Raw genomic sequence first — 18,546 nt, 5'->3', positions numbered from 1 at the left:
AGTATAGCTGCAAACTTCGCAAAAAAAAAAAAAAAAAAAAAGGCAATTTTGGGGGGTGGATGTTGTTTTGTTTTTGCACTTGAGTTCCTAGGCACGCTAAGTCCCGGTTCACCAGCACTGCAAGTTTTCAATTCAACATTTACCATGATAGGCCCTGCATGCTCTTAAAACACACTTTTTCACACCACTTTTTAGGATAAAAATTACCCTTCGTAATTCTATCGTTTCGTAATAACACGCGTGCTTTATCCAATATATGCAACATAACGCTATTTTAACATGTGTTAAAAAATACATTCTACAAACCCTGGTATTGCTAGATGTGCGCGTACATACACAAAATGCATGCACACACTTTTTCCCACTGGCAATTATTGAATAGGTTGTCCCTTTTGTTTTTATAAAACACTGGGATCGACATTTTAAAAATTAAATTCAATTACAAACAGTTTACTCTGACAGCAAATTGTAACGTTACCTTAAATGGCCACAAATATTCTCACAATATTCCAAGGAAAGAGACTTTAAAAAGAGAGACAAAAATCTTCTGCAAGTACTTAGTATCTCACATGTGTATCCCCCAAAAAAGTATTTTAACTGGTACTCAGTTCTGCTCCAGGGATATCCACAGATTACAAGATTATGCACCTGGCTCTGGTTTTTGCATTTTCCACCATAAAACTGCAACAAAGTTCCCTCCCCCAAAAAAGGAATCATTAAAAAAAAAAATCCAACAACTTTTTCTTATTCTTTATGGAAAAAAAAATCAACACAAGAGTTATAATTTTTCCTCAAACAAATCTTGGTGATGGGGTTTTTTTTTCTTCTCCGCTTATAAAGTCTTAAACTTGTTCCAAGTTTAGAGATGTCTCATCATCATCATCCTCATCCTCCTCCTCCTCATCATCACCATTGACTCCCCCGTGGAGTCACATTGATAATAATAGGTTTCCCTGAAAGATACATTGTAATCCATTCACATCCGGGAACTGCGGGTTTATAAAGAGACGGCGCTGCGGCCGCGGCAGCTCCTCCAGACAATGACTGGGGAGGGGCGGGGCAGGAGCGGGCGACCATAGAGTGGTAAACAGAGCGCCTAGAGAGGCGCCCAAGATGGCGGCGCGCGTCGACCACGCCTCCTCCGGGAGCGGAGGCGGGAGGCGGCTGGCCCGGTGCGGGTGGGCGTCGCGCGTGGGGTGGCACTGGAAGGGTTCTCGAGGCTGGGGTCGTTTGCAGGCCCCACTTCCTTGAGCTCTTCTTCTTGTTCCTGTTTCTTGGCTGTCCTTGCTCTTTGACACAAAGTGTAGTTTCTACATTCACGAATTACACTCCACAGACGTCTGCAGAGGAGTCAGGTCCCCCAGGTCCCCCCGGTCCCCCGAGGAGGCCCGGGAGAGGCCACACTGGCCTCGCCGACAATAAGCCCGAGCCAGAGGTCTCCCTTTCTCGTGAAGCCAGTTGTCTTAGGGAGGGTTGGGAGTGTGGGAAAAGGCCCCCAGCCAAGTTGTTCCTGGTCTGTAAGAGGGACGTGGGTCCTCTCCTTCTCTTCCACCTACACCACCTACCAGTTAGGTAGAAGTGTGAGAACTGCGTTAAGTCCAGAAAGTCTTCACTTGCAGAGAACCTTCATTTATAGCCATGTAGACTCAAAGCGAGTTTGTACCAGGAGCCATGACTGACTCAACTTCATTTAGACACTACTTTGTGCTACATGATCACAAGCGTTATCTCTGATACTCAGAGTAAACCCCTACAAGCTCTACTTAGATGATGTAATGAAAAGATCGCAAATGGTGATTTGGGAAAAATACTCCCTGGCTCCACCTCTAATGAGTTCTGTGACTTAGCACCCAATGTCAAGGTTTTTTGCTATAAAAGGCAGAGGTTATTAAATCATCAAATAAAATCCTTTCTAGCTTTTAGGTTTTTAAGATTTCCCATTCCCCTGAACTTCAAGGACAACCAATGATGTATACAGAAATCAGTGATAGGTTAGGTTTGGTATCTAAAGGTACCAGATTCCCAGTCTAGTATTTTTATTTTTCTGACCCTGCAACTTGAAAATGATGCAACTACCTGTCCTATTCTAAATATCAGGTACAAATGTGGGTATTTTGTTTGGTAGTTCCCCCCAAATTATCAGAGAATAAGTACTTCCCAGTTATACTTATGAAGACTGGAGACAGTTAAGAAAAGGAGAATCGAGAAAATTCTGTGAAACTTAAATTTACAAAAGGAAATATTGTAGATTAATGTTTTGTGGTGCCTGTTCCATCTACAGACTCCCTAGCCTACAAAACTGTTCATAAATCCTGGCATGCAGTTATGTCTTCATCAACTCGGGCTGCTATAGCAGAAAACCATAGACTGGGTGGCTTCAATAGCAGACATTTGGTTTTTGCACTTCTCGAGGCTGGGAAGCCTGAGACCAGGATGCCACCATATTCACCTTCTGAGGAGCACTCTTTTCCTAGCACATGGATGGCTGCCATATTCTCACATGCTGGAGAGCAAGCAAGCTCTGGTCTGTCTTCCAAGATTACTATCCCCATCACTGGGGCTCTACCCTCATGCTACCAGCTAAATCTGGTTACCTCCCAAAGGCCTTTCATCTTAACACCATCACAAATGGAATCAGACCTTCAGCATATGAATCTGGAGAGGGAAGAGGACACAAACATCCAGTTTATAACAAGGTAGAACTCGATTTAGGTGCCTGGTGACTTCTTCCTATCACAGCCTCACTAGCCTCAACAGACCGGACGATAGGAACAAGAAGAGGAAGAGATTGGCGGGAGTCTATGGTGAGTGATCCGACATGTCTTGAAATCAGCTGGTCAGAGCTGGTGCCAGGAAGCCTCGCCATGTGAGAGCCCTGGTTATAGGGAAATAAGAACCATGAGTAAGCATCAGAAACTACTCTTCAGATAAGAGAGAATAATCTTGAAGTTCCAAGGAAAGCAGACAAACAAGTCCTAGGGAAAAATGCTTAGAAAGACATTCCCAATTACTTTGAGGATCACAATGCCTCCTGTCCATGAGACTGCTAATTCCTGCAATGTTCCCTGTCCCCAACTGAGCTAACCTGGGTACTTTTCTGATCCTTACCATTAAAGAGTTTAACTTTTAAAAAATGCTTTAAATTTCAGCATTGTTAAAATCATCATTAACATTTTTTTTTGTTTGTTTTGAGACAGAGTCTCAAGCTGTTGCTCTGGGTAGAGTGCTGTGACATCACAGCTCATAGCAACCTCAAATTCTTGGGCTTAAGCGATTCACTTGTCTTAGCCTCCAAAGTAGCTGGGACTACAGGCACCCATCACAATGCCTGGCTGTTGTTGTTGTTGTTGCAGTTGTCATGATTATTTTAGCTGGCCTGGGCCAGGTTCAAACCCTCCAGCTGTGGTATATGTGGCCGGCACCCTACCCACTGAGCTATGGGTGCCACCCATCATTAACATTTTTAAAAAGAAGTGACTGCTGTACTAGGGGATAAACAATTTGCTTCACTCCCACATGGTAAAGATTCTACTTCATTCCTTGTGCCACCTGTAGCCAGGACAATAAAGACAAATGTTACTCATTCTCTTTCCTATCTCTTTGTGACCTTGGACAAGTCTCACATATAGTCAGACATTAAAAAAAAAAATTATACCTATCTTAAATACCTTACATGACTAGTTAAAATCAAGTAAGATAGTGTAGATGAAAGTGCTGGGAAAATGAGAAATTCCTATCAAATGTAAGGCATGATTATTACATGAACTGAGTTGATGCCTGCAGATAATAATTCATTCATAGGGGTGTGGAAGGAGTGGCAAATATTGATACCCCATGATTCACAGGAAAAAAAAAACCCCAGAGGCACTGAAGGGGACTTGGCCCAAAACCTTCATTTGTAATTGAAGATATAAAGGCTCAAGTCAGATGGCTTGTCGAAGGTCATGCTGCAAATGAATGTCAGAGCCAGGTAGCCCTGTAGTAACTCAGCGCCACAACCCTTCAAATTCCATGCAGTTTGCTCTCTCCCGGTCCTGTGTATGCTAAAATAAAAAAAATCAAACAAAACCACAGACACTAAATAAAAAACCAGCACTCTGATGCTCTAATGAAATTCATCCCAAAATTCAGCAAGTAATTTTTAAGCATCCACCCTGTGTCAGCAGCTATTCTCTCAGGACCTGAGGCAAAAATGTAGGCAAAAAAAAAAAAAAAAGTCAGAATGAGATAAATGTCAAGGGCAGTCTTGATTGAATGTCTAAGTCGCAGTAAGTAAGATACAGCTTGTGGCAGATGTGTGGAAAAGAGAGGGCTGTCCTAGCATATTTTTAGGGTGATATTTCAAATGGGCATAACTTGCCAGAACCCCTGCCTGGAGCTCTACTCACCCTGCAAGGATGTGTCAGAAGGCAGCTGGCAGGGTGGAAGAAGATAGCTCCAGCCAGTGTGTACAAAAGAGGCACAGAGCTTTAGGATCCACAAAGAGTCCTACGTACCCCAGGATCTTTGCATGCACTGGTCCTTTAATGCCTTCCCTTTCTGTTCACAAGGCTTACTCCATGTCATCCTCCTGGTCACAGCCTAAATGTCACCTTCTCCTAGAGGCCTTCCTAACCATTCTGTCTAATGCACCCCATCATATTACTCTCTGCTGTAACATCAGCTTTTGTATCCTTGGGGGCCCTGTTCCCCACTGGAATCTTTGGTTATTGCGTTTCCTTTTTTACCAGCTGTCTCTCCCCTCAGCCTGTACATTCCATAATGCAAGAACTACAGGAATCTTGTTCACGCTAATGTTTCCACACCAACCTCAGTGGAGCAGCTACACATATTAGGTGTTCAGTAGCCATTTGTTAAATAAATGAATAAAGAACCTGTCATTATTCTAAAGATTCCGTTCATAGGCTAAAGAGTACAGATTTTATATTTTTTTCAAATCAGTTTCTCTTAATGTTTCATTTTACTTTCATTTCTTTGTTAGTAAATGTTGCTAGTGAATATTGAGTTTGATTTGCAAAAGGCCGCTGGCTGGCTGACACCTGAATTCTACACCCTAAAGACAAAACTAGGATAATTGCCTCATTTACTAAGCTATAGGGACAGCCTCTTGCAAGTTGCCCAAGGTCACGCAGCTACATATAGCAGAGCAGAGATTTAAACATAGATAGACCATGCTTCTGCTTACAACTCAGTGACATGTGCTGTGGCTTTAGGTCAAGGCCAATTTCAGGGAAGATCTTCATGTGCAGAACTTTAAACTTGCAACACACCCAAGAGAGACAAGGTACGGACAAAATACTCTCTGTCCAACAACTTCATTTCTTCTCTGGAACTGTATTCCTGCCCTAGTCTCCTAATGTGCAAGTCCTTCAAAAAATGACAAAATCCTCAAAATAGAATACTCAGATTGCAACAGAGAAGACAGTTTTATGATTAGACAGGAACTTCTATGAGGCTGGCATTAAATCTTTTGAGTCTTGTCTAAATTAACATAAATTCATGGACACTAGGAATGAGAGACCAACATATTTTTCCCTTTCCTTTCCCCAAACTCCTAAAACATCTAAAAGCAGGAAAAATAAAAATTCTGCTTTGCCATGACTCTGATTCAATCCTCTGTTTTTCCTTTACACCTTGTACCATTATTTCTGCCTGGATCCTACTGGGCATAATTACTAATTTAAGATGTTCTCTGTCTTCAGTAAATGTCCCCTTCGTAAAGGTGAAGAGCGGGTCTTTGTATTATAAAGGCCCAGCATACTGCCTGGCACATAAGTACCCCTCCAAGAATGATCCAGAAAATTAAGCAGTGTGAGAGAGTAAGTTGTATACAACAGATTGATGTTAAAGAAAATAAACCTTCTTTATTGGATCTGGGCACACACAGAGCAGAATTTAGATTTCACCTACCTTTAGATGGTTTGGGGATTTGGGAAAAAGAAAAAAAAACTTTGGGAATCTTTCATTCTTAGTGTCCACAGTTTTGGTAATTTAAAGACAATTCAAAAGATTTAGTGCCAGCCTTCTAAAAGGTTTCTCCTAATCATAAAACTGTTTTCTCTGTTGAAGTCTGAGTGTTCTATTTTAAGGGTTCTGTCATTTTTTAGAGGACTTGCAGAGTGGGAAACTTGGGCAGGAATGGAGTTCCAGAGAAGGAAGGAAGTTATTACACACAGGGCATTTTGTCCATGCCCCTGTGATGGTGATCTTGTCCTCCCTTGCGTGCACTGTACATTTGAAGTCCAGCACATTGCCCATCTCTCATGAACCTGGCCTTGTCCTCCAGCCATGGCATATGTTACTGAGCTGCAAGCAGAAACATGGCCTACCATATGTAGCCATGTGACCTCACTCTACCTCCAAGCCTCACTTTTCTCATCTATAAACTGAGTGTAATGGTCTGCTATAGAATTATTATGTCAGATTAAATATAAAATATGAACAAAAGCACTCAGCACAGTGCTCATCCCATAGTTGTAGCTTAGCTATTAGGATATATATGCTTTAGTGTCAGATTCTCCAAATTGCAAGTCTTAACTATTTAATGGCAGTGAAACTGATTTAAAGCTACTTTTTGTTTATTTGAAGTAAAATTGAATAACATATAAAAAACTAACATGCAAAGTATAAATTAAGTAGCACTGTCTACTAAGGGTCTTATTTCAGCGGTATAATATGCAGTATAGTATATGAGTACTAGGGTATAACCAAAAGCATTTCAAGCCATCACTCATGTAGATGGGCCTCATTGCTTCGCTGGCAAAGCTATTCAGGAAGCATATTCTAGAATCATAATGGAGAAGAGAGAAGAAAGCTAACCATTCTCATTCTGTTTCCTCTCTTATTTCAAACCTAATAGGCACCATGCCCTTTCTTATGAGGAAAAGATGTTAAAAATGTAAAAGGTTTACAAAGCATAAATAATGTAGAAAGAAAAAGAGAGATTTTGGAAAACAGACAGACTTCCACCTATTCCACAGTGCAATAAAATGATTAAGCTTACTATATCTAACTTTGCTTTGGAAATACACCAACAGCTACCCTCCCACCTACCCCCCAGTACCTATCCCCTCCAATTTCCTTCCCATCTCTCTATTCAGCTAACCAAAGGATATATGACATTGAGCTTTTTGTCTGTGAAAAGCACTGTTCAAGGAGTGGTGAGAAATTCAAGATGAAAAATTGGGGCCCTTAACCTCCAAGCCTTCACAATGGTGGGTCAGCCAGACAGACACAAATCACCGAGACTCTGACAAAGTGAGGCAGGACCTATCGAGAGGTGAAATCATGCCATGCTGCCATAACAAGGAGCAATTGTTATCAGCTGGAAAGAGCTAAGACTGCTTCCCAGAAGAGACGAGGCTAGAGTTAGATCTGGAAAGAGCAGTAGTCCTCCCATGACGCAGGTGGAGAAGGACGCCGCAGCCTGACATATTCACGTGCCGACGGCTAGAATGCTCAAGAGTAAGGAACTTGTTAGATTCAGAAACAGAACGAAAGTGTTAAAACTCAACTGACAAATTTGGATCCACTGGACATTATTCACAATGCATTAGGATTGTTGAACCATTGGGGTTATTCGTGTGGCAACAGTGATCAGATAGACCTGGGAAGAACATTCTAGAAACAATATGGATGATGAATGAAGGTACGAAGAAACTAAAGGTAGAGACCCGTTAGAAAGCTACTGCATTTCTCTCAAATAGTACCTATGAGATCACGAAGTAGGGCTGTGCATACGGCCATAGAAACGAGAAATATCTTTCAAGATATTCTGTGTATAGATCAGTAGATAAGCCATTGAGGTTACAAAGCAATAGAAAAATCAGTTCAACCTGACTTAAATGGAACAGGGCTTGCAAATCCAAAAAATGTGTTTAAAGCCATCAATTAAGGTTCAGGTTTCATTTCCCTACTTCTCTGAGCTTAGCTAAATTTTACATGGCAGGCTAACTCCCTCTCCTTACCAAAAACTGAAGCAAAAAGCTTTTTTATTTGCCTGCTGGAGGAGATAGTTGTTGGTTTTCCCTGAACCTCACCACCAAAGCCTCAGTTGAGGCCAGACTTGACCGTTTTAGGATCCAAACCATGTAATGATCGGTTTACATTCATCCCTAAGTAATTACGTTGCTGAGACTCAAACCAATTAAAGTTCACCATTGGAGCTCGGGTGGAGGCAATCCTACCAACCCCCCCAGGCCCCTCAAGTTGGGGGAAGGAAAGATGGATGTTGGAAAGACAGGCACAAGGTTTGTCGAGCTTTCTGGGCGCCTGTGCCACTGTGATTTTGTTTTCATCCATGCTCTTGCTCGATCTGACCTCCCTCTTGCAGTTCCTTGGAACAAGTTCTACCTTCCCATCAAATCCAGCTCAATTCTTACCTTCCCTCTGAAGTCTGCTGTGACTTCTTGACCTTCCTCTATCCCTTACTCTTCTGAACTCATTTACTTAAAACAAAAACTTAAAGAAAAACTACAGTACAACCTACGTAGAGTACAAAGTAAAAAACTATCAGGCTCATTAAATGTTTACATATATAAACACACCGAAGTAACCACTACCCAGATAAAGAGAACATTTTCCACAACCCAGAAGTCTTCTTCCTTCCCTCCCATAGTCAGTACTGTGCCTCTGTCTTCGGCTGCCACTGATTAACTTCGCCTGTTCTTGAACTTGGAACCATCCAGTGTATATTCATGTGCCTCAGGCTTCTTCCACTCATTATGTTTGTGAGATTTTACCCATGTGGTTGCCTGTAGGAGAAAGCTGTTCTTTTTATTGCTGTATAGTATTCCATTGTGGGAATTATATAACAATTTATTTATTCAACACCCTCCAAAATTTAGGTTTTCCCAATTTTGTCTGAGCAGAGCTGCTTTGATCATTCTCTACATGTGTTTTGGTAGATAGATGCACTTTTTTCTTTGGGGTCTGTACCTAAGATATAGCTATTATATGCCTAGAATTACTGAGTCACAGGTAGGCACGTTTTAATTTTGGTAGACACTGCCAAAGAGTTTTCCAAAGTGGTTATACCAATCTGAAGTCACACCAACAGTGTATGAGATGGTGGTGTTATTTTTAATATAAACTAGCATAATGCATGTTTATTTATTGCTCCTGCCTTCTCAGATAGACTCTAAAACTCTACAGGTCCAAGGCTGTCCAAGAGTTCTTCATTGTTCCAGTGCCTTTCTACACAGAGAAAGGAGAGCTGCACACATATCCACCTTTGTCCCCAAATTAGGTATTTCAAGTAATCTAGAGATGATTTAACGTATACAGGAAGATATACACAGACTACATGCAGACACTGTGCTATTCTGTATGAGGGACTCAGCATCTTCACAATTCGGTATCCACAGGAAGTCTTGCAACAAATCCCTTGGATACTATGGGAGGATGGTGTGTTCCTGCTGACAGACCTCAGACGTGACCCCAGCAGAGAGGTTCTAGACATGTTTCTCTGAGAAAGGAAGGCACCAGGGAGAGCCTCGACCTTGCCAAGTGAACCTTCCCCTCCGCCTGCCTCTTCCCAGGTGACCAGCTCTGCATTCGAAGGGCTCTTGGGAAAGGTAGCTTTGAAGGAACCTAAAAGGTCCTTCTCCACCCCTCGCTGGAGCCCAGCGGGTCTTCTTATCTTATATTCCATTACTGGAGAAAAGTAAAAGAAAGTTTGCTTCAATGTGACCTACGTGTGTCTCATGAACCAGGAAGTGATTACTAACTTCTCTCACTGAGGAAAAAAAGTTCAAGTTCTTCCTCACCATGAAACCTACAACTCACAAATCTAGTCATTAGAGATGTTTAAAATACAAATGGGCCGATGTGATAATTATAGCTCTGTGATTCTCTTTTCTTTTCTTTTTTTTTCCACATAACAGAATGTCATGCCATGTTTTCACATCACTACACATAGGTTTGCCAGACTCGTGTTAATGGCTGCAAAATATAAAAAATATATAGCACTCTCACACTTACTACGCGCCAGGCACATTTTAAAGTATATTTAGTCCTTGGGAGCACCCTGTATGGTGGGTACTGTATACACTTGCATTTTATAGTTGAGGAAACTGAGGTAGAGAGAAACTGAGTCACTCTCTCAAGATCAGCAAGTCAATACATCTCCAGGGTCAAGATCATGTGCCCTTACCTCTGCTGCCCTTGGCTATGAGATGAATGTACTATACCTTTTTTAGCCATTCCTTTACTAGCCTTGTTCCAAATTTTAATCTTTGTTGGCATACCCCACTGACTAACACATTCTTGGATGCCTCTCCTGACTCACAGTGATGTGTACTTAGGGAATTAAAAATAACTGCTATAGAAGCTTACCTCAAAATTCATTATTAGATGGATGGCTCTTCTTTAAAAATATTTTATATTCCAGAACTCCATAAAAGTGACTACTGGATTATCAGCAGCTTTGGCAAGTTCATATTACATCCAGGGGCCATTGGTATCCGGAATGGAGAACGCACATCCATGCTAATCAATCATTTATTCCCACCTCCCATCTCTCCTGCGTGGTTCTACGCATTGTCTATCTCAGTCCTAGAATTGGGAGACCCAGTAACAGTTATCACCCTTTGTAATCCAAAAAAATTGGATGCAATAGCGTTGAATAAAGTTAGAAGAGGGTGCGATAGAGTTGAATAAAGTTGGAAGAGGGGGTAGGATTATGCTGAAAGGTTTTCCAATGTCACTGGGAAAATTTTTATATTATAGCAACATTTTCTTGTCTACCAAAGGCAAAATTTCCACCCCTTCCCCAGAGATCAGGAAAAAAGAGAAGCCAAAATGAACATAACATATGTGTATAATGTAATTGGTTATGCTTCCCCGTTTACTTTAAAATGAAAGCTTTACATTTGGGGAATATAGAAAAAGTACTGAATTTAGAGTAATAGACCTAGGTTCAGATGTCACCAACTCTGTGGTCCTACACCAGCTTTTCCTAACCTTAGCGCTATCGACATTGTGGCCTGGATAATTCTTTGATGTGAAAAGTTGTCCTGTCTGTTGCACCACGTTTGGCAACACCCCTCGTCTCTGTCCACTAAATGCTGGTAACCTCCCTCTGCCCTTGAGAGTTGAGATGACCAGAAATGTCTCCAGATATTGCCAGAAGTCCTCCAGGAAGCAAAATCACCCCGGGTGAACACCATCGCTCTAGACAAACCTCTGAATTTCTCAGAGGTATAGTTTTTCATCCATAAAAATGAAGATCATTTTATTGACTTTAAGGGGTTGTGATAAAGAACTCATGTATTCACTCCAGTTTTATAAATTATGAATTATTGCTTAAGCATTAAGGTAGATGTTATTACGGTTATTTATTATTTGGCTAATGCTGTTTTTGGAGAGTACTAGATATGATCTGAAATATAGAATTGTCAAACTAATAAGATGTTTCTGTGCCTATTTCTAAGAGGGGCTATTAAAATAGTTATAACAGATGGAACAGGCGGGCACGAACTACTCACTTGCTATCATCAATACACTAATAGTTAACATTATTCCACTTCATAACCACAGGCTGAATCCCTGCTGCTGGTTAACCCATTTGAAAAGAGCTGCTGCCAGTCCTCAGGGGAAACAGGTACACAGAGTGTGTAGAAAAGATACTCGCTGTCCCTCTGACCAGGAAAAACCATCACAAAGAACATGTGATTGTCAGGAGGCCAGGAGATCACAGCACTGCTCAGGAGATAATTCCTCCTGAGGGGAAAGCAATTTCTCCGAGCCCCAGGTTGAACAGCTATACGAGCTTCTAAGGGGGTTGATCATTCAGAACCTTGAATTGTCATGACGGATCTTCAGGTCATCAGTGTCCTGTCTCTGGAGCTCCCTACTAGACCCAAAGCGTCCAAAGTGTAGGCTCCATGTGGGATTTTTCCTGTATCTACCAGCAGGGCAAGGACCAGCCCAGCAAAGAACAGGCACGGGACACATTTTTATTAAATGACTGGGTGGTTCTTATTTTACTGGAACTAAACAACAATAACTTTCTGAAAAACACTAGATACAAAGACTCTGCGCATAAATATTGAGGGAAGGTTGCAATCTGCCGCTTCATCAGTTTTCTTAAAGCAGATCCTTCCCTTTTTCTGCCATTGACCCATCCCTACCCCAGAATTCTTGGAGAAATAGCTGTGTTATGTGTCAAGGTCACATACTGGGAAGCTTTTGGCCAGGGTGGGGACAAGTTTCCTTCCTTTCCTCATCTTCCTCTTTTTTCTTCCTCTGGTGTGGGGTGAATGGGCCTTGTTGTGCCATCTGTTGGAAAGTTGAAGCAGGGTTAAGAAAGGCCCAGAGAGATGCCAGAGGCTGCTCACAAGGACTCTGGTTCGGGATTTAAGAGAGAGGACACAGAGGGGCTTTGCTTCTAGAGCGTTGCCACCCTGTCTCAGGGGATGGGAGCAGTGCAGGGCTTCAGGAAGGTGGTCAGGTGGCAGGGGACATGACAGGATGTGACCTTACTGGAAAGGAAAACCCCAGTATCTCAAGTAACCCATAGATGAAAAACAAACTTCTGAAAAGAAGCAGACGTTACCTGAGTCGTAGGGAGCCCCATGTTATCACCTAGGAGAACAGAGGAGAGTTCTCAGAGAACAGGTGATCATGATGACAGCTACCATTTAGGGATAGCCTGCTACATTCTGGGGATCTTCCAGGAGGAGCCAGGGGAATGGGGAAAAGTAAAAATAAAATACACAAGGCTGACCACTGACCACTGAGATAGACAAATTGGCATAAGGATTAAGGACCCATCTTGGAAAAAAAAATTGAGATCCCAACACTTTTTCTTTCCTTTCTTTTCCTTTCTTTCCTTCTCTCTCTCTCTCTCTCTCCTGAGCCTCAGCTAGAGAGCACTGGCATCATTTTAGCTCACTGCAGACCCTAACTTTCAGGTGTAAGTGATCCTCCTGCCTCAGCTTCCCCATGTAGCTGGGACTATAGGCATGTACCACCCCTACCTAGACCTTTTTCCCATTTTAGATTATTAGAAACTATCAGATGGCCCGGCATTGTCCCCATGAGGGCAGTGGGGGATTTTCAAAAAAGACACTCTCAGTTACAAAGGAGTTCTCTTCTTGAGAAAAGGGAAGGACAAGAATGGGAACTCTGGTGCCATGACATAGTCCATAGGTTGGGTAGGGCAGTGGTGGGTACTGGTGTCAGCACAGAATATGACCTGGACTAAAAAACAATCATACCCATTTGCCTGTATAGTGGAATGTTTTAGGGCAAGTGTCCTCAAACTATGGCCCACGGGCCACATGTGGCCCGCCTGGACATTTATCCGGTCCGCCAGGTGTTTTTGCCACCACTGCCTGTCCTGCTTAGCAGCCAACTCATCCTGGGGCCTGCAGTGTGGCCCTCCAACTATCTGAGGGACAGCAAACTGGCCCCCTGTTTAAAAAGTTTGAGGACCCCTGTTTTAGGGAAATGACTGAGCCCAAGAATAAGAACTGAAGGGGCTGCAATCCTAGAGCTTCTGTCTGGGTTATCACATGGCCTGTGAAAGAACTTGGTCCATCAAGGGCAGCATACAGGTGAAAACTTCTACACAGTAACGTGAGCTGAGTTTTTAATGGTGACGTTGTATGGTGGGGCAGAAATCAAGGCCAGTGGACTTGCCAGTTTCTCTCTTCTAGGCATGAGAGGTGCCGTGGCTTTCGATGAGTAAACTCCTGGGATACAGGAGGAAAGAGGAGGTCTCAAGAGGCAGAAATTGGACATCCATCCACACTGGGCATGTGGAAGTACGAATGACTAACTGGAGATGTAAAAGAGATGAACTGGCATTAGTACTCCAAATGGCATATACATTTTTACCCTCTTACATACAGATACGTATATGCATACAAGCACATGTAGTCTCACACACCCCAAAACCTGCTGAGGCAAATAACAGTACTCCCCATTGTCTGTAGGGGAACAGGGGGTTAAATCACTTCCCAGGGCCACAGAGCCAAAACGTGGTGGAACCACTGTTAAAACAGGGTGTGCGTTCCTAAGCATATGTGTTTCCACTTTGCTGTGTTCCCTTCCAGAACAGTGGAAGGTGGCTTTTAAAAGGTAGTTCCCCAACCAATTGCTTCAGCATCCTGTGACCTTGTTGGAAATGCAAATCCTTGGGCCCCGCCCATATCTCCTTCTCTGAAACTTGGGGGTGGGCCCAGCAATCTATTTAACTAGTCCTGCTGGGGATTCTGACGTTAGGCTGAATGCTCAAGTTTGAGGATCACTTCTCTAGGGAACAAGATTGTGTTTTTGTAGCCAGGGCCAACGCAGTTCCAATTCCCAATACATTATAAGATTCAATTAATATCCCTCAAACATGACTGGAGTAAGTAGATGGTTGAGTGACATATTTCTACCCAAGGAAAGGGAAGGTGAGAGGAAGATAGCTCATCTTTCCTCCTTGTCTATGCATTTGGTTTAAAGTTATCTGGGAATATCTTTATCCTATTCCTTTTGAGAGTGAGGAAAACGTTACGGTTTCGCTTTTACCCCTGTTTCCGTCCGTGGGAATATTAATCGAAATGTTGCTTCTTTGCTCTACTCTGAGCTCAATTCGCACCCCACAACTGTGACTCAAAGATGTAATTTAAAACTATCTTTTTTCTTTCACTGTGCCTTTGTCATTTTATCCTGAACACAGGCTAGGTTGTTGGGAAAGTGATAATATAGCAGTATAACCCAGCAAGCTTTTCATTTGTAAAATTATTTTGTCAATCCCAAGTTTGGGGCCTAAAGGTGAAAATTTTATTCCAAACAACAGATAACATCTATAATTTAGGCAGGCTAAATATTCTTCTAAGCCAAAAAAGAAAAAAATCTAGACTAGAAATAAACCAAGGAGCAGACTTGATCCTGATTAAAATCGTATTTGCTCAATGATGCTTGTTCTTCTGGTGGATGGATGACAACCAAAATGGTAGAGAATACTTATCTCCCGGAAAAATTCTAGTAAGTTAATTCATAATGTTCACTCAATAACATTATTTGCATATACTCCTATTGCTAGGAAGGTGCTACCTAATTCGTTTTTTTGCATATCAAAATCTGGTGACTTGATATAATTATATTTTCCTCCCTAGAAATGGAATGGGGTCTGGTCTGCACACCTCAGAGGGAGGGAGAGTGAGAACAGTGGGTGACACCAGGTGCCATATGTTCAGCCATACCTACAGCACAACGGCACAATGGGCAGAGGTGAGCGTGTTGATGTCAATTCTTTTCACTGTTGGGGGAATGTGATGCATTTTAAGTTCCTATTTTATTCGTTTTCCAAGTATTGGATTTTCTCATATGCTTTTCTAAAAACAATTCATTGGCACATCAGACAGTTCCCCTATCTTCTAAGGAAACTTGTAAACCAGGTATCCTCAAACTACAGCCCGCGGGCCACATGCGGCCTGCCTAGGACATTTATCCTGTGTTTTTGCCTGTCCTGCTGAGCAGCCAACTCGTCCTGGGGCCCACAGTCCAGTCCTCCAACGGTCTGAGGGACAGTGAATTGGCCCCCTGTTTAAAAAGTTTGAGGACCTCTGCTATAAACCCATGGGAATATTTCTGATTATCTGACAGTGTTTGAGAAAACTTCTGATAAATAGGGCGGCATCTGCAGCTTAAGGAGTAGGGTGCTGACCCCATATACCGGGGGTGGTGGGTTCAAGCCCAGCCTCGGCCAAAACTGCCAAAAAAAAAAAAAAAACCTTTTGATAAACAAATGTTGTTCTTGAAAGTCAGCGGGTCAAATGATCGATTGAATTCAATGCAAAATTTTATGATCAATTTTCCAGCAAAAACAACCTTATGTGTGTAAGGTTGAATGGAGATTTCTCCTACGTTACAAGACCCACGGATTCAAGAAGTGACAATTTCGACTGTTCACCCTGCTTCAGGCCACCTTTCTTCAGCAAATTTAGTTTTCTAAGAGATCTGCCAAAGAATCATCAAGACAAATCGCAGGAGATACTATTTCCTGAGGGACTAAACAAAAGTTCGGAATTACACACTTTCAGTCCTAATGCTAAATCTGTCAAAGAACTTTTTGTCATTGTTCACATGTTCCATTTTCTAGTATTTAAAAATCAGAAAATCCATGTCAGCCCGCAATCTCAGAACCCAATTAACAATAAAAAGGCTGTTGTCGATACAAAGTGCTGTCATTCTATCAATAATGATAATCCTAAGGCTTTCAAATGTGCTAATTCCATTTAAGGAATGAACTTGAGGAAAGAAAATGCCAAGGTTTTTTTGCCACGTTGAGTTAACAGCAGCACAGAATGTATAATGCCATTTTCGAAGGTGTGGGCTGTGTTTATACTTCAGTTATATTTTCACTAGACAAATACTATTTCCCCGCTCAGCTTTTCATTCAAGTGGTGACTCCCAACACCTGTGAACAAATGTGCTTAGCCCTGCTAATGCTGATAAAAACTACAAATCTGTCTCCTTCGCTGTTGATTTACAGACGAAAGCCGAGTGGGCCGTTCCACTGTAACCTTAATGGAAAATCAGCGGGGCTGTTCACAAAATTTCCCAGACCACAAAAAGGAAATATTAATTCAAGCACTTTAGGAATATTCTCAAAATCCATTTTCCTCTCCTTGATGACATTACAGAAGATTTTGATAGGCTGATATTTTGAGGAGTTAAAGCCTATGGCATACTAGCAATGCAGTGTATTAAATAGTCCCATTAGCTCATCAACCATCTTAAACTCTCACTCCTGATAGTTTTAAAGATTTACAATGCAGAGAGAAAATGAGACCCATCGAGCCAGCCTCTTGGCACAATGTTTTTGCAATGTGGGGTTTTAGTTATTACAGGACCAACTACCATGTGGGAAATAAAAGGACCTCACGTATGTTTTGGAGGAAGGCATGGAGTTAAACACTCTCTCTGTTCTGATTAGCCTGTACAAGCCATTTAAAGAATAAAAAAGTGAGGAGCACATTTATTTTTGGTTCCACAAAATTCTGCTTTGTGACTTGTCTTAACATTTGCATATCTTTCTAGAGCCTGTTAGGCTAAGAAAGCGCTGGGCGGTGATGATGACTAAGACAGTGTCCTGCCTTCAAAGGAGGTGTTATTTTTTGGAGTATAAGCTCTCAAGGACAGGAGCCTATTCTTTCATGGAGAACCTGTAATGAACCTTCCATAAGTAGTTGTGAAACCAATAAATCTATGCTGGGGTGGGGGTAGGAGGTGCAGGCATCAATATATACAAATGGCAGCACCTAAATAGGACAAAAGTGAGTGCCAGGGACCAAATGTTTGCAGCTCCCCCAAATTTATATTTTGAAGCCTAATCCCCAGTGCACCAACCATTGGAGGTGGGCCCTTTGTGAAATAACAAGATCATGAGGCAGTGCCCTCAAGAGTGGGATTACACCCATGCACAAGGAGGAATACACACAGGAACTTTCTTTGTGTTCTCCACCATGTGCAGATACAATGAGAAGATAGCCACCTGCGGACCAGGTAGTGAATAGAGCTGTTACCAGGCGCCAGATCTGCAGCACCTTGAGCTTGGACTTCCCAGCCCCCAGAACTGTGGGAAATAAATGTTTGCTATTTAGGCTGCTTAGTCTGTGCCTAGTCTGTGCTAAGTCTGACATAGATATGCCACAGGTCAGCCTTGTCTTCTAGGTGAAGCTGCTGCTGCTGGGAAAACCCACGGTCAATACTAAAGAGAAGTCCAGAGATATGTAGAGGTAGGTTTTTCACAAACATCTCTGAGGCACGGTAGTCTAGAAACGTCCTTCACCACCACACATACAGAGATCTTGCTTTCTGAATAATGTTTGCTGGATTCAGAGAGGTGTAATGAAGAGAGTGTCCTGCCCTCTGGAAATTCTCAGGCTGTGAGTGAAGGTGAGGCAGGTTCAAACTGCTGAACTGCATGTACATATGGCTTGTTTGTAGGTTGTGACTGGTACGGAGGAATACAGAGGCATGAGCCCCGCAGCTGGACTAGAACTCTTTTTTTTTTTTTTTTTTTTTTTTTAAAAGGAGCCTCAAGCTATCCCCCTGGGTAGAGTGCCATGGCATCATAGCTCACAGCAACCTCCAACTCCTAGGCTCAAGCGAGTCTCCTGCCTCAGCCTCCCAAGTAGCTGGGACCACAGGCACCCGCCACAATGCCTGGCCATTTTTGGGTTGCAGCTGTCATTGTTATTTGGTGGGCCTGGGCTGGATTAGACCCACCACCTTAAGTGTATGTGGCTGGCGCCTTAGCCGCTTGAGCCACAGGCGCCGAGCCTGGACTAGAACTCTTAAGAGAATCTGATTTTTTCAAACACAAACAGGCCAGGCACTGTGGTGTACGCCTCTAATCCCAGCTCCTTGGAAGGCTGGGGAAGGTTCAGCCCGGGCAACGTAGAAATACCCTGTCTAAAGAACAACGACGAAGACAAAACAGAACAAACAGAAAAAAAACAGAGAAAGACAGAAAAAGACAGAAATCACATATCGTGATTTGTAATACCCCAGAGACAGAGATTACGTGTGAACATGTAATACCCC

At 42.4% G+C, this 18,546-nt stretch overlaps 1 protein-coding gene across 4 annotated transcripts in view; it reads right to left on the bottom strand.

Moving 5' to 3' along the window:
• Positions 1-566, bottom strand: part of TCF4 (transcription factor 4) — a 349,564-nt gene extending 348,998 nt beyond the window's left edge. For all 4 annotated transcript variants that reach the window (XM_012804308.2, XM_023512351.1, XM_023512352.1 and 1 more), the window contains exon 1: positions 479-566. The gene's annotated coding sequence lies outside the window, so the exon portion shown is untranslated. The remainder of the gene's footprint in view (positions 1-478) is intronic.
• Between the last annotated feature and the right edge of the window lie 17,980 nt (positions 567-18,546).

This window comes from Otolemur garnettii, unplaced genomic scaffold, assembly GCF_000181295.1.
Source record: "Otolemur garnettii isolate 467f Iridium unplaced genomic scaffold, OtoGar3 scaffold00027, whole genome shotgun sequence".
NCBI classification, from domain to species: Eukaryota; Metazoa; Chordata; class Mammalia; order Primates; family Galagidae; genus Otolemur; species Otolemur garnettii.
The sequence above is the reverse complement of the archived record's forward strand: the minus strand, read 5'-3'. Positions and strand labels throughout refer to the sequence as shown.